The following is a 27,058-nucleotide window of genomic DNA, read 5'->3' as shown; positions in this document are numbered from 1 at the left end:
AGCAGGTGAGCGAGCTGAGTGGTGCAGGGTCTCAGGGAAAAGCCAGCGCAGGGCAGACAGTGGAGCCAGGTTAAAGGAGAGGGGGAGATTTTGTGCCTGCCTGCTCAGGGCCAGCGGGCTAGGAGAGAGCTTGACACAGGAATAGCAGCACCATCAGAGCTTCTGTCCCGACAGTTCCTACCGATCCCTGCCCCTCCAGCCTCTGCCCGAGTCGGTTCAGTGCCGCCCCTTGTGCCCCAGGCCTTTCTGGAACTGCTGCATCTGTGCCCGAGCTTTGAGTGAGGAAGTTCATGCTCACCCCTCTAAGCCCAGTGTTGAGGTCTCTTACAACCCTTTCTCAATCTCAGATGTAATCACTCGTCTTCCCAGCACAGGTGCCCCATGGCAGGAGCCTAGTATGAGGCTCAGACCTCTGGCTCGCCAGTGGGGACCCCTGAAGCCCAGCTAGCCCTCCCATTCATTGATCACCACACAGGGGGCATGGTACCTGCCCAGACCACATATCCACCTCTCTTACCTGTGCCGATGAGGCTCCTTCTTTACACCCTTAGCTAGGGCAATGCTCCTCAGCTAGTCTCCAGGTGGCTCTCTGTGCCGGCTGTTCAATAACTTAGTTTTAATTCCGATGGGCTCCTGGGAGAAGGTGGGTTCAGGATCTACCTATTCAGCCACCTTGACTCCGCCCCCTGGAATTTTCCCTAATTTCTATGGGCTCAATCACTGTTGTCCTAATTTGCCATATAATACTCAGAAAGTTTAAGCTACAAAGTTCTGATCTTCTCTTCCAGAGGACTGTACCTACGAGTGAGTTAGGAGGTTTCTAGTTACCCTGGGATTGTCACTGACCCTTCCTCCAGGGATTCTTATGGATAAAGACAACTTTCTTCCAGTATTTCATTTTTATCTCTTTGTCACATCTTTCCATAAGATTCTTGCGAAGTATCTTTGAAAATCAAACTTCTCCAGTCTGCCACAATCTTCTTGCTGAATTTATCTATTTACTAACTTAAATAGATTATAAAGAGATATGAGTGGACTAGAACAGCATTTATTCTCTGCTAGACTGTGTTGAAAAGATTCAGCAAAGATCTAGATTTTAGGTCAGAGTCTGGACCCAAAAGGCCATGCAAATTTTTAGACCGTTTATACATGGAGGGATCTTAAAGTACTTGGGGTCAACTCCTACATTTCCTCCACATCCATTTTACAGAAAATCGCTGGGTCAAAGAGACTTTATAGCACTGGGCTTTTGCAAAATTTATTATTTATTAATATCAAAATATTATGAAATATTTTCTAGCTCTGGTAAGTGTGGCTGAGTTGGTTGAGCATTATCCCATGCGAGGAAAGGTTGCCAGTTCGATTCTCGGTCAGGGCACATACCTGGGTTGTGGGTTTGATCCCTGGTTGGGGCACATTTGGGAAGGCAGCCGATCCATATTTCTCTCTCATATTGATGTTCCTCTCTTTGTCTCTCCCTCCCTCTCCCTTGCTCTCTCTCAAAAATCAAGTTTAAAAAAAAAAAAAAACCATTAAAAATCGTTTTCTAAATGCGACCCACCCACAAAACAACTATATTAAAATAATATGCACATTTAAATAACTATCCCACCACCATCACCGCACATGAATAACCATTGCAAAAAAACCTCACTGCTTCCCAGGGGCAAGAAAGTCACAGTATAAGCAGAAGGAATTTGAACGAGAATTCAGAACCAAAAAGCCACTTCTGTGAGCAATGAGTAACTTGGAATGTCCTTAATGACTGCAGTCAGTATGACTGAGAAAGGATGCAGAGGACCTAGAAGTCTGGAACTAACTTTTCTGACTCATACTGTTTTAACCCAGGAGATCGACACTCAGATTCCATTTTTCAGTTTTTGGGGATGCTTTATTACCTGCACAGGGACTGCAGCCAACCTACACAGAGGAGAACTGCAGCCCCGAGCTCAGGGGGAGGGTTGCTTGTATAGGGCAGGGGTCATTCAAGAGCTTAGCAGAGCAAGCAAGCTGCTTGTACAGAAGCAGAGGCAGTTAGCGATTAGCAGGAGGGAATGGAGGTGGGGGGGAGCTGAGGCGAAAGGGAACTGGGTGAACTGGGTCAGCACACATCTGTCCTGCTATTCATTCCATTATCCAAGTTTTAAAAACTAACAAATTCGAGACGGATATCAGCGGTCAGTCAGGTGCAATACACACATGTTGAACAGTTACAGTTTTATGGAGTAAAGGGAGCTTCAGTTTCTCCCTATCAGTTTCTTTACAGAGCATGCAGGACACTCTGGCCTTGGGGCCGTTTCTGTCCTCCCTTTTCCTGAAGGATGTTGCTTTTCAAATTCCCAGTGATGGTCAAACTCTGGTTAATTTTTATGGGGCTAAAGCCCTCTATAACATTCCCCATTGTTCATCTTGCTGCCTCTGAGGTTGTTAATTAGGGCAGCTCAAAGACAAGTTGGATTCTAAGGACAGTGAGCTACAATACTGCTCTTTGCACAGGTCTCCACTGAAAATTGGCCAAAATGTGAGCCCTACTTAAGCTGGAGAACCTTTCACCCAAATGGTGCAGGGCCTCACTCCTCTTCCCACTTCCCAGCTGCGTCCCAGGGAAGGTGATGGAAAGTCTTAAAAATGGAATCTTTAGGGCGTCTCTACTTGTCTCCAAAAGGATTCAGACTTTCTCAATAGAAACCTGGAGACAAATGAATGTGTTTTGTTTACTTTTTAAATTTTGTTAAATTTTAAATTGAACTGAAAATGAAATTTAATTTTAAACGGGAATACGCTCCAACGCTGCCCCCAAACCAGCGCAGGCACCCCTTGGAGATCATCCCGGCAGTCCTAGACTGCCCCGCGGGAACCCAATCATTTCGCTGATGGAGGGCCCCGCCTCCAGTTTGTAAAAATAACACCTGCAAAACACAATAAAGGGAAGTGCAAAGGAGGAACCACTTGGAATTTCTGCTTCTGGAATTTCAAACCTAGATAAAGTAATAAATAAAACATAGTAAGACCTTACTTTTCAGTCTAAAACGCTGAAGGGGCCACTGTTCTCAGAGCCTGTGAGTCTCTTAGGCGGAGCTCTGGAGAGAACAAATCCTTCAGCGCCTGTGCGTACAGACCACACATTCAGCATCACCACACTGTTACTAAGTCATCACTTGTCGTCCCCAGGGCCCCCGTAGTAGCTTTCTGCTCTTCTTTCTACCATCTCCCCACTCCAAATACTTGATATAAAGTAGATCCTGCCCTGGCCGGATTGGCTCAGCGGTTAAAGCGTCGGCCTGCGGGTCCTGAGAGACCCGGGTTCGGTTCCCGCTAAGGGCGCGGACCTCGGTTGCAGTTTGTCCCCGGCTCTGGTCAGTCGTGCGGGTGGCAGCCACTCGATGTGTCCCTTTCACATCGATGTTTCTCTCTCTCTCTCTCTCTCTGTTCCTCTCTCTCCCTCCCACTCTACCTGAACAAAAAATGGAAAAATGTCCTCGGGTGAGGATTAAAAAAATAAAATAAAATAAAGTAGATCCTACTCTGAAAACCAGGGTTCAATCCTATCTTGTGCCACACTCTATAGCCAACCTTGTTTTTTTTTTTTGTTTTTTTTTTTTAATTCTCACCTGAGGCGACACCGTGCCAGGCTCAGGCTATTTGAACAGTTTAACCCAAAAGATGGATATCAGACCAAACCATACAATTTATATCAACGATACGAATGACACAATTTAAAAAGAATTGAAGAGATCCCTCTATCCACTGTTTTCTCAGTATGGCCATTTGTAGATATTGTAGCTTTAAAGACTATGAAGATGAGGGGGCAAGCCTTTGTTGTATTTAAAGAATTGGGCTCATCCACAAAGGCCTTGAGACAGTTACAAGGATTTCCATTTTATGGTAAACCAATGCGAATCCAGTATGCAAAAACAGATTCTGGTATAATATCTAAAATGCGTGGCACCTTTGCTGACAAAGAAAAGAAAAAAGAGAAGAAAAAAGCCAAAACTGTGGAACAGACAGCACTGACTGCTAAGAAGAAGCCTGGTCAGGGAGCACCAAATTCAGCTAACAGCCAAGGAAATGCAGCCCCAAATCCTCAGGTCCCTGATTACCTGCCAAACTATATTTTATTCCTTAATAATTTACCAGAAGAATCGAATGAGAGGATGCTGTCCATGCTGTTTCATCAGTTCCCTGGTTTCAAGGAAGTACGTTTGGTACCTGGGAGGCATGACATTGCATTTGTTGAATTTGAAAATGATGGACAGGCTGGAGCTGCCAGGGATGCTTTACAAGGATTTAACATCACACCATCCCCTGCCATGAAGATCACCTCTGCCAAGAAATAACATTTGGGCCCTGGCCAGTTTGGCTCAGCGGTTAGAGCGTCAGCCTGCAGTCCAGAGACACCCGGGTTCGGTTCCCGCTAAGGGCACGTACCTCGGTTGCAGTTTCTCCCTGGCCCTGGTTAGTTGTGCGGGTGGCAGCTACTCGATGTGTCCCTTTCATGTCGATGTTTCTCTATCTCTCTCTCTCCCTCCCACTCTATCTGAACAAAAAATGGGAAAATGTCCTCGGGTGAGGATTAAAAAAAAAAAAGAAATAACATTTGGGATGGTTGTCTTTAAAGGACTTGGTGTTATTTATAGTGTTTGTTTTCATAACAGTTGGTCAGGCCATTTTAAGAGCTGGGGGTGGGAGGAAGTGAAATCAAAGTTTTTAAAAATTACCTATGAGTGAACTATGAAATGTGAAGGCCTTCATTTTGTACAATAAACTTTTATTTGTATTTAAAAAATAATAATACAAATAATAAAATAAATTCTCACCTGAGGCTATTTTTCTATTTATCTTCAGATAGAGTGGGAGGGAGAGAAAGGGAGAGAGAGAGAAACATCGATGTGAGGGGGACACATCGACTGGTTGCCTCCTGCATGGCCCTCACACCACCAGGGCCGGGGACGAACCACAACAGAACCACAACTGAGGTGTGTGCCCTTGACCGGAATCGAACCCACAGCTCATGGTCCACGGGCCGATGCTCTACCACTGAGCCAAACCAGCCAGGGCGCGACCTTGGTCTTGAAGTTAACCTGTCCCAGCTTTCATTTCTTTTTCCTCCTTTATTAGTGAAGCGGTGCGGCAGGGTGGCCACGCCACAGACAGAGCCCCCTTCGTTTCGTCCATGAAGAGAAGGGCAGAAGGATAGCGTTGGTAAAATGCTTAAATCTTATCTTTTCATTACGGAAGAAAATGGAGATCATGAACCAATTACAGAAGCATGTAAAAGGAAATGTGAAATTCTATCTCTGGACCATTTGGCCGTGTGGGGTAAACATCTTCATTTCGGTATATTCTTGCAGACTGTTTTACCCATGTCCCTGCCAGAGGATAGAACCACTGGACCGGAAACCATGGGCACCAAAGACAGGACACCAAGGGGGCAGAGCCCTTCCCTCTGCCTCCATATATTACTAGGACCCCCACCAAGAAGAAGAGGGTCTTCCAGATTTTTTTTCTTTTTATTATTTTTTTCCCTCCTTCCAATCCCTCCCCAACCCTGCCTCTTCCCAAGCTGTTGTTGTTTACATCCATTGGTCATGCATACATGCATGTAAGTTCTGTGGTTTATCTCCTCCATCCCCCGCCCCACTCCTCTGAGGTTTGTCAGTCTGTACCCTACTTCTGTGTCTCTGGGTCTATTTTGTTCATCAGTTTGTTTTGTTCCTTATATTCTACAAATAAGTGAGATCATGTGATGTTTGTCTTTCTCTGCTAGGCTTGTTTCACTTAGGATAATACTCTCCAGGTCCCTCTATGTCGTCTCAAAGGATTGAAATCTTTCTTTCTTACAGCTGCATAGTATTCCATTGGGTACATGTACCACTGCTTTTTTATCCATTCGTCTACTGATGGACACTTGGGCTGTTTCCAGATCTTAGCTATTGTAAATAGTGCTGCTATGAACATGGGGGTACATATATTTTTTCTGACTAGTGTTTCAGGCTTCTTGGGGTATATTCCTAGAAGTGGAATCACTGGGTCAAATGGTAGTTCAATTTTTAACATTTTGAGGTATCACTATATTGTTTTCCATAGTGGCTGCACCAGTCTGCATTCCCACCAGCAGTGCACTAGAGTCCCCTTTTCTCCACACCCTCGCCAACACTTGTTGTTTGATGATTTGTTGATGGCGGCCATTCTGACAGGTGTGAGGTGATACTTCATTGTTGTTTTAATTCATATTTTTTAAGGGAAAGAAAAGAAAAAATATGCATCAATTATATATTCTATTCTAGAACATTTTTTTCTTTAGACTTAGCAATAGTAAATAAGCGTCAGAGGAAGGGTTTCATCTGCTTCCTCACTCTTCTATTCCTAGGGACTGAAACAGTGCCTGACAAAGTGGATGCCAATGAATGTTCACAAAATCAATGGATGGAGCAAAGACTCCTGCCTGTCAGACTAGAAGTTCTATGGGGTCAGAAATGCACCTATTAGGTCTCTCTCTCTGGTCTCAGCATCAGACTAACTGGCACATAGGAAGCACTAATAGATCATTGTTAGATTAGCAAAACAACTCAGTGATGAAACCAGTGAATCCTTTATACCTGCACTAGTGTGCTGATGGACCACAATAACCACCTGTTCCCCTACTGATGGGAAAGTCTCTTGCAAACATCACTGCAATAATAATTCATGTATACATACACTTGTGTAAGATTTCTGGCCTGGCCAGTGTAGCTTAGTGGTTGAGCATCAACCCATGCACCAAGAGGTCGCTGGTTCAATTCTCGGTCAGGGCACATGCCCAGGTTGGGGGTCAAATCCCCAGTGGGGGACGTGCAGGAGGCGGCCAGTCAATGTTCTTTCTCATTGATGTTTCTATCTCTCTCTCCCTCTCCCTTCCTCTCTCTAAAAAAAAAAGGGGGGGGGAGGAAATGGCGGCGGAGTGAACGGAAGCTACACAGACCGTCTCCCAGAACGAAACTGGAATTACAACTATAACACAGACAAATCGACAGGAAAAACCAACAGAAAAGCAGCTTGGAGGACCATACAACGAGGGACACTGACTCCATCCCGGTAGGCTTGCGAAGGCGCGAGACGGGGCTGGGAGCCCGCGGTCGGCAGCTCGGCAGCGGCCTTAGCTATAAGCGGCGCCCTCGGGTCACACTCCCAGGCGGCCCCACAGCGCAGCCGGGACAGAGGCTGAAACAGCCACAGCCACTCACCTTGGGCTCCGGCGGAGGGAGGGCAGACTGGACTGGAACTGTGTCGGGACACTCGGGGTTTGGAGGGCGCTCAGAGCTTTGGCTGAGTGCAGCCACTCAGGACGGTGGCCACATTGCTCCTTCCCAGGGCTCTGAGAGAGGCAGCAGCCCCTCCCTCGGAGATCCAACCCCACCCTGTGGGCCATTGAAGTGCTAATTGAGGCTCACTAACTACCAGCATCTGCCCCACCCTCGTGAAAGCCCCTTGGCTGAGCACCAGAGGGAGTTTTTCAATCAACTGACAACACAAAACTCAACAAGTAACCTAGACTGCTAGCCTCGAGGCAAAAAGCCAGAGGATAACAGTACATTTCCTGGGCTGGCAACTTTAACCAGGAAAGTAAGACTTGACAGTGGTGTTCAACGTGGGTCCTCCCTCGCTCATCTAAACACAGGAGAGGGAGCCACAAACAGCAGAACACCAATACCCACAGGGAAAACTTGACAGGCTCCAAAGCCCACAGTGATAGCCAAAATGGTGAAACACAAAAACAGAAGCCAAATGAAAGAGCAAGAGACCTCCACCGAAGATGAGATCAATGTGGAGCAATGAGGCATGTTAACAGAGCTAGAATTCAGAGCCATGATCTTGAGGAAGCTGAACAGCATGAGTAAGGACATAGAGACACTGAAAATAAGCCAATTGGAAATTAAAAACCAATAAGAAGAGATGAAAAATGACATATCAGAAATGAAAACCACATTGGAAGGTTTAAAAAGCAGAGTAGAGGAAGCTGAGGACCGGATCAGTGAATTAGAAGACAGGGTAGAAAAAATCAACCAATCAGAAAAACAAAAGGAAAAAACTATTAAAAAACAGGAAGACAGCTTAAGAGAACTATGGGACAACTTGAAACGTAATAATATTCGCATCATAGGAGTCCCTGAAGAAGAAGAAAATGAGCAAGGCATAGAGAATATATTCAAAAAAAATAGTGAGAGAAAACTTCCCTAATTTGGTGAAGGAAGAAGGCATTCAAGTTCAAGAAGCACAGAGAGTCCCAAGTAAGAAGAACCCAAACAGGCCCACACCAAGACACATAGTAATTAAAATGCCACAAATTAAAGACAAAGAGAGAATCCTAAAAGCAGCAAGAGATAAGCAACAGGTAAACTACAAAGGGAACCCCATAAGGCTCTCAGCTGCTTTCTCACAAGAAACACTACAGGCCAGAAGAGAATGGCATGAAGTAATCAAAGTCATGAAAAACAAGAATCTGAATCCAAGACTACTCTACCAAGCAAGGCTATCATTCAAAATAGAAGATCAAATAAAAAGCTTCCCAGACAAAAAAAGGCTAAGGGAATACATTAGCACCAAACCAGCACTGCAAGAAATGTTAAAAGGACTGCTGTAATTAGCAGTAGAAATGGGAAGAAAAATAGAACCACACTAAACAAAAATGGCAATAAATAAGTACATAGCAATAATCACCTTAAACGTAAATGGATTGAATGCTCCCATAAAAAGACACAGAGTAGCTGATTGGATAAGAAAGCATGACTCATCTATATGTTGTTTACAAGAGACCCACCTCTCAAGAAAAGACTCACATAGGTTGAAAGTGAAGGGATGGAAAAAAATTTTCCAAGCAAATAGAAAGCAAAAAAAAGCTGGGGTAGCAATTCTCATATCTGATAAAATAGATTTCAAAATGAAGGCCATAACTAAAGACAAAGACGGCCACTACATAATATTGAAAGGATCTACCAACAGGAAGATATAACCTTGATAAACATATATGCACCCAATACAGGAGCACCAGCATATATTAAAAATCTTCTGGAGGACTTCCAAGGAGAACTCGACAACAATACAATCATAGCAGGGGACTTCAACACCCCACTCACATCACTGGATAGATCCTCTAGACAAAAAAATTAGCAAGAAAACAGAGACTCTAATTGAAGCACTAGACCAAATGGATTTAATAGATATCTACAGAGAATTACACCCCAAAACTACAGAATACACATTCTTCTCATGTGCACATGGGACATTCTCAAAGATAGACCACATGATAGGACACAAACTAAATCTCTACAAGTTCAAGAAAATTGAAATCATATCAAGCATCTTCTCAGATCACAATGGCATGAAACTAGAAATCAATTGCAACAAGAACATGCAAAGACATTTCAACACATGGAGGCTAAATAGCATGTTATTAAACAATGAATGGGTCACCGAGGAGATCAAGGAAGAAATTAAAAACTTCCTGGAAACCAATGAAAATGAACACACAACAACACAAAATCTATGGGATGCAGCGAAGGCAGTTCTGAGAGGGAAGTTCATAGCACTACAGGCCTACCTCAAAAAACAAGAAAAATTTCTAATTGACTGTCTAACCTCACAACTTAAAGAATTAGAAAGCTAACAAAAAGGAAACCCCAGAGCAAGTAGAAGGAAGGAAATAGTAAAGATCAGAGCAGAAATAAATGACATAGAGACCAAAAAAACAATTCAAAGGATCAATGAAACAAAGAGCTGGTTTTTCGAAAAGATAAACAAGATTGATGGACCCTTAGCTAGACTCACCAAGAAACAAAGAGAGAGAACCCAAATACACAAAATCAGAAATGAAAGAGGAGAAGTAACAACCAGCACCACGGAAATACAAAAGATCATTAACAACTACTATGAACAACTATATGGCAACAAATTCGACAATCTAAGCGAAATGGACAAATTTCTAGAAACACACAGTCTCCCAAAACTATTCCAGGAAGAGATAGAAAACTTGAACAGACCAATAACAACTAAGGAAATTGAAGAGGTAATCAAGACTCTCCCAGCAAACAAAAGCCCAGGCCCAGATGGCTTCACGGGGGAGTTTTACCGAACATTCAAAAAAGAACTAACACCCATTCTCCTCAAACTATTTCAAAAAATTCAAGAACAAGGAAGACTTCCAAACACGTTCTATGAAGCCAGCATAATTCTAATTCCAAAACCAGAAAAAGACACTACGAAGAAAGAAAACCACAGGCCAATATCCCTGATGAACATAGACGCCAAAATCCTGAACAAACTATTAGCAAATCGGATCCAGAAATACATCAAAAAAATTATTCACCATGACCAAGTGGGATTCATTCCAGGGATGCAAGGCTGGTACAATATTCGCAAACCAATAAATGTGATACACCACATAAACAAAATGAAGAATAAAAACCACATGATCATATCAATAGATGCTGAAAAAGCATTCGACAAAATCCAGCATCCATTTCTGATAAAAACGCTCAGCAATGTAGGAATAGAGGGATCATATCTTGACATAATAAAGGCCATATATGAAAGACCTACAGCCAACATCATACTCAATGGACAGAAACTAAAAACATTTCCATTAAGAACAGGAACAAGACAGGGATGTCCACTTTCGCCACTCTTATTTAACATTGTACTGGAAGTCTTAGCCACAGCAATCAGACATGAAGAAAAAATAAAAGGGATCCAAATTGGAAAGGAGGAAGTGAAACTGTCATTATTTGCAGACGACATTATATTATACATAGAAAACCCTAAAGACTCCATCAAAAATCTATTAGACTTAATAAATGAATTTGGCAAAGTAGCAGGATACAAAATTAACATCAAGAAATTGATGGCATTCTTGTACACCAATGATGAACTCACAGAAAGAAAAACTGAAAAAACAATCCCATTTACCATCGCACCAAAAAAATTAAGATACCTAGGAATAAATTTAACCAAAGAAGTAAAGGACCTATTTGCAGAAAACTACAGGTCATTTAAAAAAGAAATAGAGGAAGATATAAAAAAGTGCAAGCACATACCCTGTTCATGGATTGGAAGAATTAACATAATTAAAATGTCCATACTACCCAAAGCAATCTATAGATTCAATGCAATCCCCATCAAAATACCAACGACATATTTCATAGAACTAGAACAAATACTTCAAAAGTTCATATGGAACCAAAAAAGACCCCGAATAGCCACAGCAATCTTGAAAAAAAAAAACAAAGTAGGTGGGATCACAACACCAGATATCAGGTTATACTACAAAGCGACTGTAACCAAAACAGCCTGGTACTGGCATAAGAACAGGCATATAGACCAGTAGAACAGAATTGAAAACCCAGAAATGGACCCAAGGCAATACACTCAATTAATATTTGACAAAGGTGGCAAGAGCATACAGTGGAGTAAAGACAGCCTCTTTAATAAATGGTGTTGGGAAAATTGGATAGCTACATGCAAAAAAATGAAACTAGACCATCAACTTACACCATACACAAAAATAAACTCAAAATGGATAAAAGACTTAAATGTGACCCGTGAATCCATAAAAATTGTAGAAGAAAATGTAGGCAACAAAATTTCGGACATCATACGGAGCAGAATTTTCACTGATATATCACCTAAGGCAACAGAAATAAAGGAGAAAATGAACACATGGGACTACATCAAACTAAAAAGTTTCTGCACAGCAAAAGAAACAATCATCAAAATGGAAAGGCAACCCACTGTATGGGAGAACATCATTGCCAATGATGTATCAGATAAGGGGTTAATTTCCAATATATATAGAGTGCTCATACAACTCCACAAAAGGAAGACAAAGAATCCAATTTAAAAATGGGCAGAGGAGCTGAATAGACACCTCTCCAAACAGGATATACAAATGGCCAAAAGACATATGAAGAAATGCTCAACATCACTAATCATCAGAGAGATGCAAATTAAAACAACAATGAGGTATCACCTCACACCTGTCAGAATGGCCGCCATCAACAAATCATCAAACAAGTGTTGGCGAGGGTGTGGAGAAAAGGGGACTCTAGTACACTGCTGGTGGCAATGCAGACTGGTGCAGCCGCTATGGAAAACAATATGGTGCTACCTCAAAAAATTAAAAATTGAACTTCCATTTGACACAGTGATCCCACTGCTGGGAATATACCCTAAGAAGCCTGAAACATCAATCAGGAAGAATATATGTACCCCCATGTTCATAGCAGCACTATTTACAATAGCTAAGATCTGGAAACAGCCCAAGTGTCCACCAGTAGACGAATGCATAAAAAAGTAGTGGTACATATACACAATGGAGTACTATGCAGCGGTAAGAAAGAAAGATCTCTTATCCTTTGAGACGACATGGAGGGACCTGGAAAGTATTATCCTAAGTGAAAGAAGCCAAGCAGAAAAAGACAAATACCACATGATCTCACTTATATACGGAATATAATGAACATAACAGTCTGAGGAATACAGTAGACCCAGAAACATGGAAGTAGGGCACAGACTGACATCCCTCAGAAGAGGGGGTGGGGGTGTGGGGGTGTGGGAAGAGATAAACCACAGAACTTTTATGCATGTATGCATGACCAATGGACATGGACAACTAAGCCGGGGACAGGGCGGAGGTGGGGTGGGGTGGGGGTTGCCAATGGGGTAAAAAGGTAAAATATCTGTAACAAAAAAATAAATAAAAAATTCATTAAAAAAAAATCAACAAACAAAAAAAAGTTTTTAAAGATTTCTGCAGGACAAAGTTCTCCTTTGGAGGGGAACCAGTGATCTGGTCCAAGTGTGTTCTGAAGTCCCTTCCCTCCAGGTGACTGACATCCATGGCATACAGCGTAGCAGCAGCTTAGTCGTCACCCAGGGAGGGGCCGTGTTCAGGCAGTGACGGGTGCACATTAAGGAGGGTCAGCAGAAAGGGGAAATAGACAAGGGAGTAACAAACGTCCCAGCTCCTGCCATGGGACACGATGCAGAGGAACAGCAGCCACTTTCCTGCAGAAGCGCACACGTGGCGCTGAGGGGTGTGCGTGAGTTCTCCAAGGAGTGAGGCTCTGTCTCAGCTCTAAGTCTAAAAGTCTTGCCAGAAAGCTACTTTTCTGTGTATTTAATGTTTACCCTCCAAAGATGTTTAGTAAATGTCTATTACGTGTGAGAGCAGAGGCGACAACTGAGTGAGGCAGACCTGGTCTCCACAACCTTGGCTGGCAGCTCAGGGGCCGGATGCTGAGGAGCACGGATCGCTGGAGCCCTCTGCCTCTGCCCACCAGGAAATGGAACTGACGTGCCAGTCACTGTTCCCCCTCTGTGGAAAACACGGCTCCAGTTCTCTCCATGGATGGAGAAGTTGGTCAGAGACATTTCTTTTTGAGTGCACCCCAAGCAGAACTTGACCACACACGCCACTTGTGCTTCTTTTTCTCCAGGGGCTCCTGCCACACCCCCGGCCCCTGGGCTGTCTTCTTCCCTGGAAAAGGAGAGGTCTGCAGGGCATCTACTACTGGGAGTCTTCATTCAAAGAAGCAGAAACCTGAGACTCAAAGGCAACCTTCAGGACCATCTATTCTACTCCAGTCGTTTCTTTTTTTTTTTTTTTTTTTTTTTATCCTCACCCGAGGACATTTTCCCATTTTTTGTACAGAGAGAGAGGAAGAGAGAGAGAGAGAGAGAGAGAAACATCGACATGAAGGGACACATCGAGTGGCTGCCACCCGCACGACCTACCAGGGCCGGGGACAAACTGCAACCGAGGTACGTGCCCTTAGCGGGAACCGAACCCGGGTCTCTCAGGACCGCAGGCCGACGCTCCAACCGCTGAGCCAAACCGGCCAGGGCTCCAGTCGTTTCTTAACCTCGTATGCGTCACTGTTCTTTTTGAAAATCAGTGGCCCCTTTAGACTTTCTGTACCAAAAAGACATGCACACTCCTCAGCATGTAATTTCCTCTGGACACATCATGGGACTGAAATTCCTGGAATCCAGGAAACCCAGTAGTAAGAATCCTGCTTTACAGAGAAGGTCATTTCAGTTCTAATGTCCTGATTAGCAGTCTCTGAGATGAGTAATCTGTTGGCTGGAATGCAGAGGTAATGTAACACGTCTGAGTATTGGGCAGGTCATGGTTCAGTACTCACATGAGCTAATGATCTTCAGAAAATGGAAAAAGAGTGTTCAGTAGCCATGGGCAGGACCTTAAAGCCAATCATCTGACACATCTGATAGTTTTAAAAGAAGACAATACAGGGTCAAAAAAGAAGCTGGGCCCTGAACCGTGTGGCTTATTGGATTGGAGCATCATCCTGTGCACCTAAGGGTCATGGGTTCAATTCCCAATCAGGGAACATACCAAGTTTTAGGTTTGATCTCAGATTGGGGCACAACTGATGGATGTTTCCCTCTCTCATCAATGTTTCTCTCTCTCCCTGTCCCTTCTCTCTTCCTCTCTTTCTAAGATCCTCAGGTGAGAGGGAAAAATTGAAGCTAGATCTTATGGCATAGAAGTACATTATGCTTGATTATGTCCTAACTAGGGGAGAAAAACCATAAAATAGAATAATGTGAGGAACACTGAGAAAATTTGAATTATTCTTAATTTTCTTAGGTATAAAAATGTCATTGTGTGATCTAAGAGAATATCCTTATTCTTAGGAGATATAGACTGAAGTTTAGTGAAGTGTCAAGATGCCTGAAATGACCTTAAAATATTTCTGAAAAAAAAAATTGTGTGTTTCAATAGAGAATTAGAAAAAGCAAATATACGAAAATATTAAATTATACATCTTGGGAAAGGATTCTATTGTTCCTTGTACAACTATTTCAGTTCTTCTGTGGGCTGGAATAATTTCCAAAAAACAAAAAGAAATGAATCTGTTATGTACCCAATCATATTTGAGTTTGAATTCTGTCTCTGTCATTTACCAGCCATGTAATCTTGGGTAAGCTGGGTTTTGTTTTTTATTCATTTACTCAGGAAAGATTTCATATGTCATGCACTGTTCTATGCAGCAAGAGATACAGCAGTCTGGGAAGGTGCAATGCAGACTCTAGAGTTCCACCGGCCATGTTAGACGTGGGCGACCTCTAAGTGGGAGCATCATTTGGACAAACACTCTGAGAGTTGGAGAGAGATATTAAGCATGACATTTAAGGTCATCACACAGAGGTGTAGAGAGAAGGAAATGACCAGCCCTGGGGGATCTCCACACCTATAAGACACGCAGAAGAGGAAATAAAAATGACTGGAAATGGGTGGCCATTGAAGTAGAGAGGTAGGGGGTAGATTGGGGAAGTGGAGAAATTGACATTAAAAAAAAAAAGAGAACTCGAGGACCTGGACAACAGTGCGGTGATCGCAGGGGTAGGGAGTTGAGTGGAGGTGGAAAAGGGCATAGAGGGGATTTGAAAAATAAAAAGAAATAAGTAAATAAAGTAAAATGACTGGGAAGGAATGGGCAGTGGAGTAGGAGAGTAGAGTTTCAGAAGCCAAGAGAAGGAAGACTTTCTAGAATGAGTAGGGTCAACTTAAATACTGCTGAAAGAGTGACTGCAATTAAGACAGAGGGGTCCGACAGGTGTGGCTCAGTAGTTGAGCGTTGACTCATGTACCAAGAGGTCACCGATTCCCAGTCAGGACACATGCCCAGGTTATGGGCCCATCCCCAGTGGGGGGCATGTAGAAGGTGGCCGATTGATGTTCTCTTTCATCTGTGTTTCTAACTCTCTCCCCCTCTCATTTCCTCTCCAAAATCAATAAAGGAAAAAAAACAAATTTTTTTTTAAAGTCAGGTGTCTATTGCATTTAGAAAACTGGAGGCCATTATGAACTTTACTAAACTATTTCCATGATGCTTTACGGGTAAAAGCCAGATGGTGGGTTGGCAAGTGCAGGGAGGGTGAGAAGTAGGAACAAGGCTTCTGGGAAATGCGGCTGTGAAGGAGAGCAGGGGAATGGGCGTATCTGGAGAGGAATGCATCAACCAGAACGTGTTTTCACATTAATGGAAATCGCATAAATAGAAAGCGTGGGAAAATTCTAGAGAAAGGGAGGGAAGGAGGAATGAAGTCTTGCCTGAGGCAAAGTGGAGGGCAGGCCTTTGATACTGCATCAGCTGAGTGAGAAATGAGGGAGGCTTGAATGGCAGTGAGGTACGGATGTTCATCTCAGAGTGTACTAGAAAGATACAGGACTGCAGTGCATTACTGAGCCAGTATAGAGCTTGGGTGCCATGACTTAAACCTGTCACCTCAGCCCTGGCCGGTTTGACTCAGCGGTTAGAGTGTTGGCCTGTGGTCCAGAGAGACCCGGGTTTGGTTCCCGCTAAGGGCACGTGCCTCAATCGCAGTTTGTCCCCGGCCCTGGTTGGGTCGTGTGGTGGCAGCCACTCAATGTGTCCCTTTCACATCGATGTTTCTTTCTCTCTCTCTCTCTCTCTCTCTCTCTCTCTCTCTCTCTCTTCCTCCCACTCTATCTGAACAAAAAATAGAAAAATGTCCTCAGGTGAGGAAAAATAAAAAACCTGTCACTTTGGTTGTAAGATTTTCTTGAGCAAATACTAGGGAAGAGATCTAAGCAAATCGAACAAGACTTCCCCGTCTTTCTTCTAAGTAACTATGATTTTAGAGGAATATTCATGTGTGTACAAACTATCAGACCTTTCCAGTCCTCATTACCTTCCATTCAAACCTCTTTACACACACACACACACACACACACACACACACACACACAGGAACCGTCCCTAATATCCAGGCCTTGGCAGACCTCAAAAAGGAAATGAGTCTTTATCACTGTTCCTTATCAACCCATAAACTTCATGGTCATGTGATCAACTCACAAATGCCACTGCTATGTCATTGGCCCTGGGCTAGTTTTTGACTAATTGATAGAAGAATCCTATCCTGGGGCTCATTTTTTCTAGCACTGATTTATCTGAACCACCATCCTGACCTCAAACATTGTCTCATATGCACAGAAACATTCATACCTCAATTCTTAAAACTTTTCCTCTCAACTCAGAAACAACCTAGACGCTTCCTCCTGCACCCCGTGTATAGTCACCTGAGCCATGATCCTCGGAGGTGAGTATCCTTGGAAAGGCCGTAGTGAAGTCTCTCCAGGGCGTCCCAGCGGGGGTGACCTTGGCTAACGTCAGAAAGCAACGTAAGGATGAGGCTTCTCTGAGAGCAGAGAGCTTGTTTCAAAAAAACCTAAGGGGCAACAAATAAAGAGAAACATGTGCTCAATTTTCAGACCTGGACACCTTCCTTGAGAGGATATCTCACGTTTAAAATGTTCATTATGCGTGTTAAGAACTGTGTTACAGTCATCATTGTCTATCTAATTGCTCAGCGGTTAGAGCATCAGCCCGTGGACAGAAGGGTCTCGGGTTCAATTACCAGTCAAGGGCATGTACCTAGGTTGCAGGTTTGATCCCTGGCCCTGGCCGGGGTCGTGCAGGAGGCAACAAATCAATGTGTCTCTCTCACATCAATGTTTCTCTCTCTCTCCCTCTCTCTCCCATTCACTATATCTAAAAAAAAAAAAAAGAATCAATGGAAAAATATCCTCGGGTGAGGATTAACAACCAAACACAACAAAACAAAAAAATAGTAAAGCAAGCAAGAAAAGCTTCACTCACCCGATTTGATGTCCAATTTCAAGTTTGATATTTTTATCATTCATTGGCCCTGGGAATTGGATGGGGATCTGTCAGCGGAAGTCACCTTCTCTATGGTCAAGGACACATCCCCTTCGTGGACTTTCCCCTTTAGCTGGTATCTGCTGGATATCTGGTAGATCACGTTTCTCCCACCAGTGCTGAGCAGCACACCCTGACACTGAGACTCAGGACAGGGCCCCTGCCCCAACACACAGGCACAGTGTCCTCAGGGGTGGCTGGAGAGTAGGAGCAGGGCAGGCGAGCATTCTGACCCACCTCGGCTATGAGGGACCCTCCAAAGACCCTAATAAAGAGAAAAGGAGCCCCGCCAGTGTGGCTCAGTGGACTGAGCATTGTCCTCTGGACTGAGAGGTCCCAGTTCGATTCTCGGTCAGGGCACAGGCCCGGGTTGAGGGCTCGATCCCCAGTAAGAGGCGGGCAGAAGGCAGCCGATGGATGTTTCTCTCTCACATCGATGTTTCAAATATCTCTCTCCCTTCCTCTCTCTCTCTAAAACAGACCAACAAACAAAAATCAAGAAAACCTATTTTAGAGAGAAAAGGAGAGGCAAATGCAGGCAGTGAGTGAGATTGGTACACTTCAGGAAACGTGCAAGGAACGCCTTGAAGCATAAAGAAGAAACCACTGCTGCCGTCCTGTTCGAAGGCGGACCCACGACGACAATGCCTCTGACTTGAGGGGCACCTGAACCACCGGAGTCTGGTTGAAACACGGGCCTGGGCGCAGTTACTAGCGTTCCTGATTTAACAGCGGTAGGGTGGGACCATCAATAATGGTATTTCTAACAAGTTCCCTGGGATGGGTCCATGGCTGCTTCTGGAAACTCACACTGAGAACCAGTGCTCTGGGAGGGGGCTGTGACCCGTCCTGTGAACACTGGAGGGCAGGGCTGACGGAATTAGACAGTCATTGTCAGCCAGGACTAGTCATCTGTTCACCACGTAGGACAGTTATCCTAACACGATTCTCTCTTCATCTCTCTTTTCAAAGCACCTAGCACATAATGAATCAGACCTTTTGGCTGAATAAGAATGTAATGTTTGGCTCTTTTGAGGTTTAAAATTAATTGCCTTCTCAAAAACATAGGCGCATAGTAGAACAGTTGAACAGTGTAAAAGGTGTATGGACAGTCTAGTCCCCCTCTGCGCTGACCCATGTCCTAGCTCCGCTCCCCAGAGTCCAGACACTAAGGAGCATCTGTGTGGTCCCACACCCTGCAGTACAAATGGACAAAAAGAAGTCTACTATACACATTGTTCCTCCTTTTTTGACACTAACATTGACTTCAAGACATTTCATTGCATCAGGTTTGGTCAGATCCACGGTTTGCATCGTAGGTATGTAACAATTTGTTTATATTGTCCACGTCCCTGTTTGAGACACTGAGTCTGCTTCCAAACTTTCGCCATTGCAAACATCACGAAGGCCATCCTTGTATCTTTATCTTTATATATATATATATGTTTTTATTGATTTTTTAGAGAAAGATAGAAACATCATTGTCGATCAGCTGCTTGCTGCACACCCCCCACTGGGGATGGAGCCCGAACTCCGGGCGTGTTCCCTCTCAGTCCACAGGACGACGCTCAATCCGCTGAGCCACATCAGCTGGGCTGTATCTTCATCTTGCACTATCCCAGGGCAAAAGTCCATGTGCACACTTGCTTGTGAGTAGTAGCAGCCACACAAGGACACAGTCGAAGGAAAGATATGAAAACATGGGTGATAAGAAAAGCCCAAGACGGCTCTGTTGAGGTGCCGTTTTCTTCTCGCAGCTGCGTCTCGACTCCACAGTCACAGGACTGGTGACCACTTTCCCTGACAGCCAGCCCAGCACACCACGACCTCAGACTACTGATCATTCCTCTATTAACGCTGCCAAGTCTACAGTCACATCAAAGGAAACCCCAGTTCTCTGTCATGCTACATCACACATCCTGTAAGGGTTCTGCTATTTATCCTGTTATTATCAACAAAGAGGAAGCAATACTCAGGGAAAAAAGTGATACCCTCAAAAATCAAAGCATCTCTCAGCGAGTAGAAAGCCTTCTGATACCTTCAATGAAACAGCCCTCTGCTTGAAATAGACTGTGTCTGGGTACAGCTGGTTACCAGAGAACACAAGGCAGAAACACATGCATTCATTCAGAAAGTCAGTCAATTGGTCAGTCGTAACCATTGCTTATGAAGCACCTACTATGCGTCAGGCACTGGACTAGGAGCTGGAGAATACCACCATGAATAGCATGTTCCTTATCCTCACTTTTACGGGCCCTTTCCACTCTCTCAGGAGCCTAATTCTTAGCCTTGTTCCAACACAAACTGGCCTACGTCATACAGCCTTGCTGGACCTCAGTTTCCTCATTTATAAAACTTACAAAATGAGGAATTTGTGTTCATACCCTGACTTAGACCTGACCTTTCAAACTCTTCCACTTCTTCTGACAACGCTTCTTTTCCCCTCCTGTGGTGAAATTAGGGGACCTCGATATGGTTTCATCTCATATACACAAGATGTGTCCCCTCCCCACTCACCCCAGGGACTTCAAGTATCAACTGATGGAACGTATTGAATGACAGCCACACTCTCCATCACTGAGGCAACATCTCAGACCCACAGTCTCAGCCCTGAAAACTTAAAGCTAAAGATTCTTTACAAAAGACAAGTGAGATTGAAGAGTTTCTCAAACTCCGTGGCCTCTGTCTTTCCTTCCTGAATACCCTGCTTCCCGTCTTTATGCCATTAAGTGCATTTCATGCAAATCCCCAGCTTGCTCAGTGTGTGCACTTGCCCAGCGTCACAGAGCTAGAGCTACTCAGGAGATCACCGTCAACTTCTTCATTTTATACACAGGGAAACTGAGGCCTGGAAAGATCTCACAAAGGCACATCATTGACAAATTTCAAATGAAAATGCAAGTCCCTAAGCTCCAGATGTGTCCACTATAAACTATGTTTCATGAATTTGATATTTGCCCTTAATATGTCTGCCCACCTGACAATACCAACCAGCAAATGCTCATGTTCAAGTGTAAGGTAGAGTCGATTAGCCATGGGCTCAGGGCTCATATTTACTAACAGTATGTGGTGTGTGAATCCTCCCTCAGTAAAGCTGCTAATGAAGAACAAAACATCAGCCAACATTGTGGCCAGGCCTCTCCCACTGGGCATCGGCGAGGGTCACTCTGCCGCCTTCCTGCCCCACCGACTGCACCGTCCTCTCTCTAAGAAGTCGGTTCTCACTGCAGGGAGAGTTCGAGAAATGTTCTCCGGCCTGCAGTGGCTTTCTGGACTTTAAAGAAATGATTGCAAACATTACGATGCCCATCCTTGTACCTTTATCTTGCACTATCCAATTGCACCTAATTCTTCAGTTCATAGCAAATTCCCGATTTTCTAAAAACTGTTCTCCAAAATAAACAAACAAACAAAACTGAAACGGACTCAGACACAGAGAGAGGACTGGTGGCTGCTGGAGGGGAGAGGAGTGGGGAATTGGGTGAAAGAGGCAAAGGGATTAAGTACAAATTGGCCCTAACCTGTTTGGCTCCACGGTAGAGCATGGGCCTGTGGACCAATGCATCTCGGGTTCGATTCTGGCCAAGGGCACGTACCTCAGTTGCAGTTTGTCCCCGGCCCTGCTCAGGGTCATGTGGGTGACAGCCAGTCTATGTGTCCCTCACTTAGCTCTTTCTTTCTCTTTCTCTCTCTCTTTCTCTCTCTCTCTCTCTCTCTCTCTCTCTCTCTCCTTCCCATTCCATCTGAAGATAAATGGAAAAATATCCTCAGGTAAGGATTTTTTTTTTAAAAGAAGTACAAATTGGTTAAAAATAAAGAAGTACAAATTGGTATTTACGAAATAGTCATGTGAATATAAAGTACAGCATAGATGGAAATACAGTCAATACCATTGTAATAACCATGTATGGTGCCAGGTCGGTGTGTATGGAAATCCTGGGGATACATTTTCTGAAGTACATGATTGTCTAACCACTATGCTGTATACCTGAAACCACCAAAGGAGGGAAGCCTACATGTACTTGATTTGAATATCCACTCTTATTGAAGCATCTCTTCGAGCTTCTAAGTCCCTCTGCAAAGCTCTCTTCTTTAAGAAGGTGGTTTGGAAGAGTTAAAGCATCTGCAGGAAGCCATAGGGGTTTGCACCCTCTTTACACCATTTTATTTGTGGGTGATGCTTTTGTAAGATAAGTTTGGTTGGTTTTATATTAGTGTAATTACAAAGCAATGCATGATCATTATATATCTCTCTTTTCTGTATTTTCTTCAAAGGAAAAATAGGGCCAATAGTTTACAACCCAACACTGATGTTGTGATGGAGACCCTGCCAGCCCTAACCACACATGGCTTATTTATGCTTTGGCGACCAGCTTTTATCCTTGATTACACCATGAACACGTTTCATATTCTCAAAGTTTAATTTTAATCCTCCTCTATTGTATATATTTTAATGTTTTCAGAATTGGTTGCACACCCTATGGATATGTTATAATCTATTTAAGACCCCTTTACTAGACAGTTGCCCCCTCCCCCATTTTTTACTATTAGAAACAGCACTGTAATAACACAACTTAAGAAGTAACTTTTTTCAACAATGTTGACTTTGGATCTAATCATATATTTAGCTCTTTCACCTTATAAAAAATCAAATAATCTGCCCTGGCCAGTTTGGCTCAGCGGTTAGAGCGTCGGCCTGCGGTCCGGAGAGACCCAGGTTCGGTTCCCGCTAAGGGCACATACTTCGGTTGCAGTTTGTCCCCGGACCTGGTTGGTCGTGCGGGTGGCAGCCACTCGATGTGTCCCTTCACGTCGATGTTTCTCTCTCTCTCTCTCCCTCCCACTCTATCTGTACAAAAAATGGAAAAATATCCTCGGGTGAGGATTAAAAAAAAAAAAAAAAAATCAAATAATCTGAGAGTCCATAATATGGGACATGTTACAGAATAACTCACCAAGTTTTTCCAGTCAATGGCAAGAAATGAAAGGGAGGAATGTGTTCTAGATGAGAAGAAACATAAAAGACGTAATAACCAAATGAAACCTATGAGTTTGTTTGGATACTGATTTTGATTAATTAATTATAAACAGACACTAGGGGGGATCAGAAAATTTCAAATATGGACTGCTTTTAAAGAGTCATCTCTAGTTTTGTTAGGTGCAATTTTGGTCATTACATACAAATTTTATTTTACATTTTAGAGATGCATAATGAAATACATCATTTTAAATGTTCTGTTCATGCCCAGTCAACTGTGATTCAGTGGTTGAGCATCGACCCATGCACCAAGAGGCCACCGGTTCGATTCCGGGTCAGGGCACATGCCCAGGTTGTGGGCCCGATCCCCAGTGTGGGGCGTGCAGGAGGCAGCCAATCGATGTTCTCACTCATTGATGTTTCTATCTCTCTCTCCCTCTCCCTTCCTCTCTCTCTAAAATAAGTAAAGAAAAAATAATAATTTATTTTTAAAAAATAAATAAATATCCTAACTATAAAAATGTCTAGAAATATGAACAAAGAAATAGAGGTTATAAAAGTGAACCAAATGGAAATCATGAACTTGAAAAATATAATAGATAAAATAACTGAAATAGAGGCTGATGGATGGGCTCCATACTAGAGTGGAGTAGACAGAGGACAGAAGCAGAGAACTTGAGGACAGTTTAGTAGAATTTACCCATCTGAGTAACAGACAGAAAATAGACCAAAGAGAAAAAATGAACCACGTCTCAGTGACCTGAACCACGACGACAAAAGAGCTGACATCCATGTCACGGTTCGGACAGGAGAAGAGAGGAAGAGTGGAACAGAAATAATGGGAAAAACTATAGCTGAAAACTTTCCATGAGGCAAAGACACAAACCTACAGTTCACATCTGAGGCTGTAGCTCAGGACAGAGACGTGACTGTGAGAGAGACTGGGGTCGCCAGTAAATAGCGAGAAGGCGTCAAGGAAGACGCACTGGCTCCTGGGGACACGAGGGCTTAGAGAGAGAGGATGCAGCCACATATGCAGAGGGACAGGAAGAAAGCCAGGACCAATGGTACCACTCCCTAAGAGCAAAGGGAAGAGAGAGTTGTAAGAAGGATGGTTTGGTCAGTGGGGTCAAATGCTACAAAAAGTTCAAGTACGAAAAGGATCGAGAAACAGCCACTGCACTGACATGGAACGTCCACCTGACAGCATCACTGGACGAGTGGGGCCAGAAGCCAGACTGCAACCGTTTAAGGAGTGAATGGGAGGCAGGGAAATGGACACGTGAAATAAAAAGGTTTGAGACGTAAAGAAGAGAGAAAGGGGAGCCTTTAAGATAGGGGTTCTTGTCTGTCAGGCTCCCAGGCAGAGAGGGAGGTTCCAACAGAAGCAGAAGGTAACAGTTTAGATGAGAATGGAACGTGCCTATATCAAGATATCTTACACCGTTCTCAGTCATGCTCCGTGTTCAAACCCAGATGCCCTCAATCCAAGCTTTTATTTTCTTAATTGGATCCCACACACAAAACAAACAAACAAACAAAAAACCTCCCTCCCACCATGTCCCTCATCTATCAATCAAGTTTTTTTCATACTCTTAATTTCTTTAATTAAGGTGCAATATGCATAATATAAAATTAACCAGTTTGAGTGTTTTTGTTTGTTTGTTTGTTTGTTTGTTTTTAGTATATTCATAAAGTTGTACAACCGTCACCACTATCTAATTTTCAATGTTTTTATTACTCCAAAAGAAGCCCCATACCCTTAGCCGTCACTCCCTGCCTCTCCTCTCCCCAGTCTCTGCAGCCACTAAACAAAGCTCTTTTTTCTTTATGTATCTACCTGGTGATTTCATAGAATAAAATTATATACTACATGACCTTTTCTGTCTGGCTTCTTTCACTTAGTCTAACGTTTTTGAGGTTCATCTATGTTGTAGCATTAGTACTTCATTCCATTTTAATGCTGAGTAACATTTCATTATAGGGGTATCTCACATTTTAATTATTTATTCATCCATTATGAACAGTTGTTGTTACCACTCTTTTGCTATTACAAGTAGTTCTGCTATGAACATTTCTGTACAAATTTTTGTATGAACATATTTTCAGTTCTCTTGGGTATATTCCTAGGGAGAGAACTGCTGGATTATATGGCAATTCTATAACTACTTGAGGAACAGCCAGACTGTTACCAAGGTGGCTATCATTTTACACTCACAACTGCAGTACACGAGTTCCAATTTCTGTACATCCTCATCAACCCTTGTTATTTTATGGGATATCAAAAATTATATTACAGCTATCTTAGTGGGTGTGAATGGTAGCTCACTGTACTTTCGGTTTCTGTTTCCTTAGTGACTAAAAATGTTAAACAGCTTTCATGTGCTTACTGGCCATTTGTGTGTCTTCTTGGAGAAAGTGTTCATTAAATTCCTTGGCTAATTTTTTTCTGTGTGATTTTTTGTTTAATTCCCATGCCTTTTTTTTTTTTGTTACAGATGTTTCTCCATTTTTACCCCGTTGGCATCCCCCTCCCCATCCCCCCCACTCGTCCCCGCTTTGTTGTCCATGTCCATTGGTCATGCATACATGCATATAAGTTCTGTGGTTTATCTCTTCCCACCCCCCCTACCCCCTCTTCTGAGGGATGTCAGTCTGTGCCCTACTTCCATGTTTCTGGGTCTACCGTATTCCTCAGACTGTTATGTTCATTATATTCAGTATATAAGTGAGATCATGTGGTATTTGTCTTTTTCTGCTTGGCTTATTTCACTTAGGATAATACTTTCCAGGTCCCTCCATGTAGTCTCAAAGGTAAGAGATCTTTCTTTCTTACAGCTGCATAGTACTCCATTGTGTATATGTACCACAGTTTTTTTATCCATTTGTCTACTGATGGACACTAATTGGTTATTTATCTTTTGTTATTGAATAGTAAGATTTCTTTATATACTCTGGATGCAAGACTCTTATTCAAAATATAATTTGCAAATATTTTTTACCATCGTGAGGGGTATCTTTTCACTTTCTTTATTGTGTGCTTTGATCACAAAACCTTTAATTTTGATGAAGAACAACATCTTAACATCTTTTTTCTTTTGGTTGCTCATCATAGCTAAGAACCATTGTCTAATGCAAGGTCATGAAGATTTACAGTTACATTTTAGCTGACTCTTCATCTTAAAAGCAACAAATACTGGCAAGGATGTGGAAACACTGTGGAGGTTTAATGAAAAATTAGAAACAGAATTACCATATGATCCAGCAATTCAATTTCCAGGTACATTTTCGAAGGAAATAAAAACATGCCAAAGAAATAGTTGCAGCCCCATGTTCATAGCAGCATTATTTACAACAGCCAAGACATGTAAACTACCTCAGTGTTCATGGATGAATGAACGAATAAAGATGTGGAGGAAAGGATACCCCCTCTCACCACTCCTTTCAACAACACTGGAAACCCTTGATAATGTAATAAGACAAGAAAAGGAAATAAAAGATGTACAAATGGGGAAGGAAGATTTAAAAACTCTCTTTTTTTACATATGGCATGATTACTTATGAAGAAAATCAAAAAAAGTCAGGGGGAAAAAATCCTGGTTCACAACAGGAACAAATTCATTGCTGATGAGAATACAAAATTTTACAGCCACTTTGGAAGACAGTTTAGTAGTTTCTTACAAAACTAAACACTCTCTTACTATATAATTTATCAGTCATGCTTCTTAACCTGCCCATGAATGGTTATAGCAGCTTTATTCATAACTGCCAAAACTTGGAAGCAGCCCAATATCCTTTAATACGTCAATGAATAAGCACACTATGGTGCATCCAAACAATAAAATATTCCACAAAAAAAAGAAATGTGTTATAAAACCATGAAAAGAGAGGAAAAATAAACTCATACTGCTAAGTGAAAGAAATCAATCTGAAAAGGCTACATACTGTATGAGTTCAACTATATGACATACCTGAAAAGGTAAAACTATAGAGACAATAAAAAGATTAGTGATTGTCACAGATTTGGGGGAAGAGAGAGATGAACAGGTGGAGCACAGAGGAGATTTAGGGCAGCGAAACTATTCTGTATGACGTTATAACGGTGAGTACATGTCATCACATGTTAGTCAAAACCCATAAAACGCACAATGCAAAGCTAAGCCCTAATGCAAACTATGGATTTTAGTTGATAATATTGTGTCAGTGATGGTTCATCAATCGTACCAAATGTACCTCACTTGGGAAAGATGTTAATGGTGAGAATGCTGCAGGCTTTGAGGAGAGGAGGGTAGTTATATGTAGTTTCTACTCAGTTTTGTCTGTGAGCCTTAAATAGCTC

At 42.9% G+C, this 27,058-nt stretch overlaps 1 non-coding gene and 2 pseudogenes across 1 annotated transcript; 1 reads left to right on the top strand and 2 right to left on the bottom strand.

The window, feature by feature from the left end:
• Positions 1–3,632: 3,632 nt before the first annotated feature.
• Positions 3,633–4,337, top strand: LOC118616012 (annotated as a pseudogene).
• Positions 4,338–5,361: 1,024 nt separating this feature from the next.
• On the bottom strand, positions 5,362–5,488 carry LOC118616668. Its single transcript, XR_004956651.1, has one exon. It is a non-coding gene; the product is annotated as a small nucleolar RNA SNORA57 (small nucleolar RNA).
• Positions 5,489–15,195: 9,707 nt separating this feature from the next.
• On the bottom strand, positions 15,196–19,443 carry LOC118643502 (annotated as a pseudogene).
• Between the last annotated feature and the right edge of the window lie 7,615 nt (positions 19,444–27,058).

The sequence above is a fragment of the Molossus molossus genome, unplaced genomic scaffold (genome assembly GCF_014108415.1).
Source record: "Molossus molossus isolate mMolMol1 unplaced genomic scaffold, mMolMol1.p scaffold_m16_p_4, whole genome shotgun sequence".
NCBI lineage: Eukaryota > Metazoa > Chordata > Mammalia > Chiroptera > Molossidae > Molossus > Molossus molossus.
Note: the sequence above shows the minus strand (reverse complement) of the source record. Positions and strands in the feature narration are given on the sequence as shown.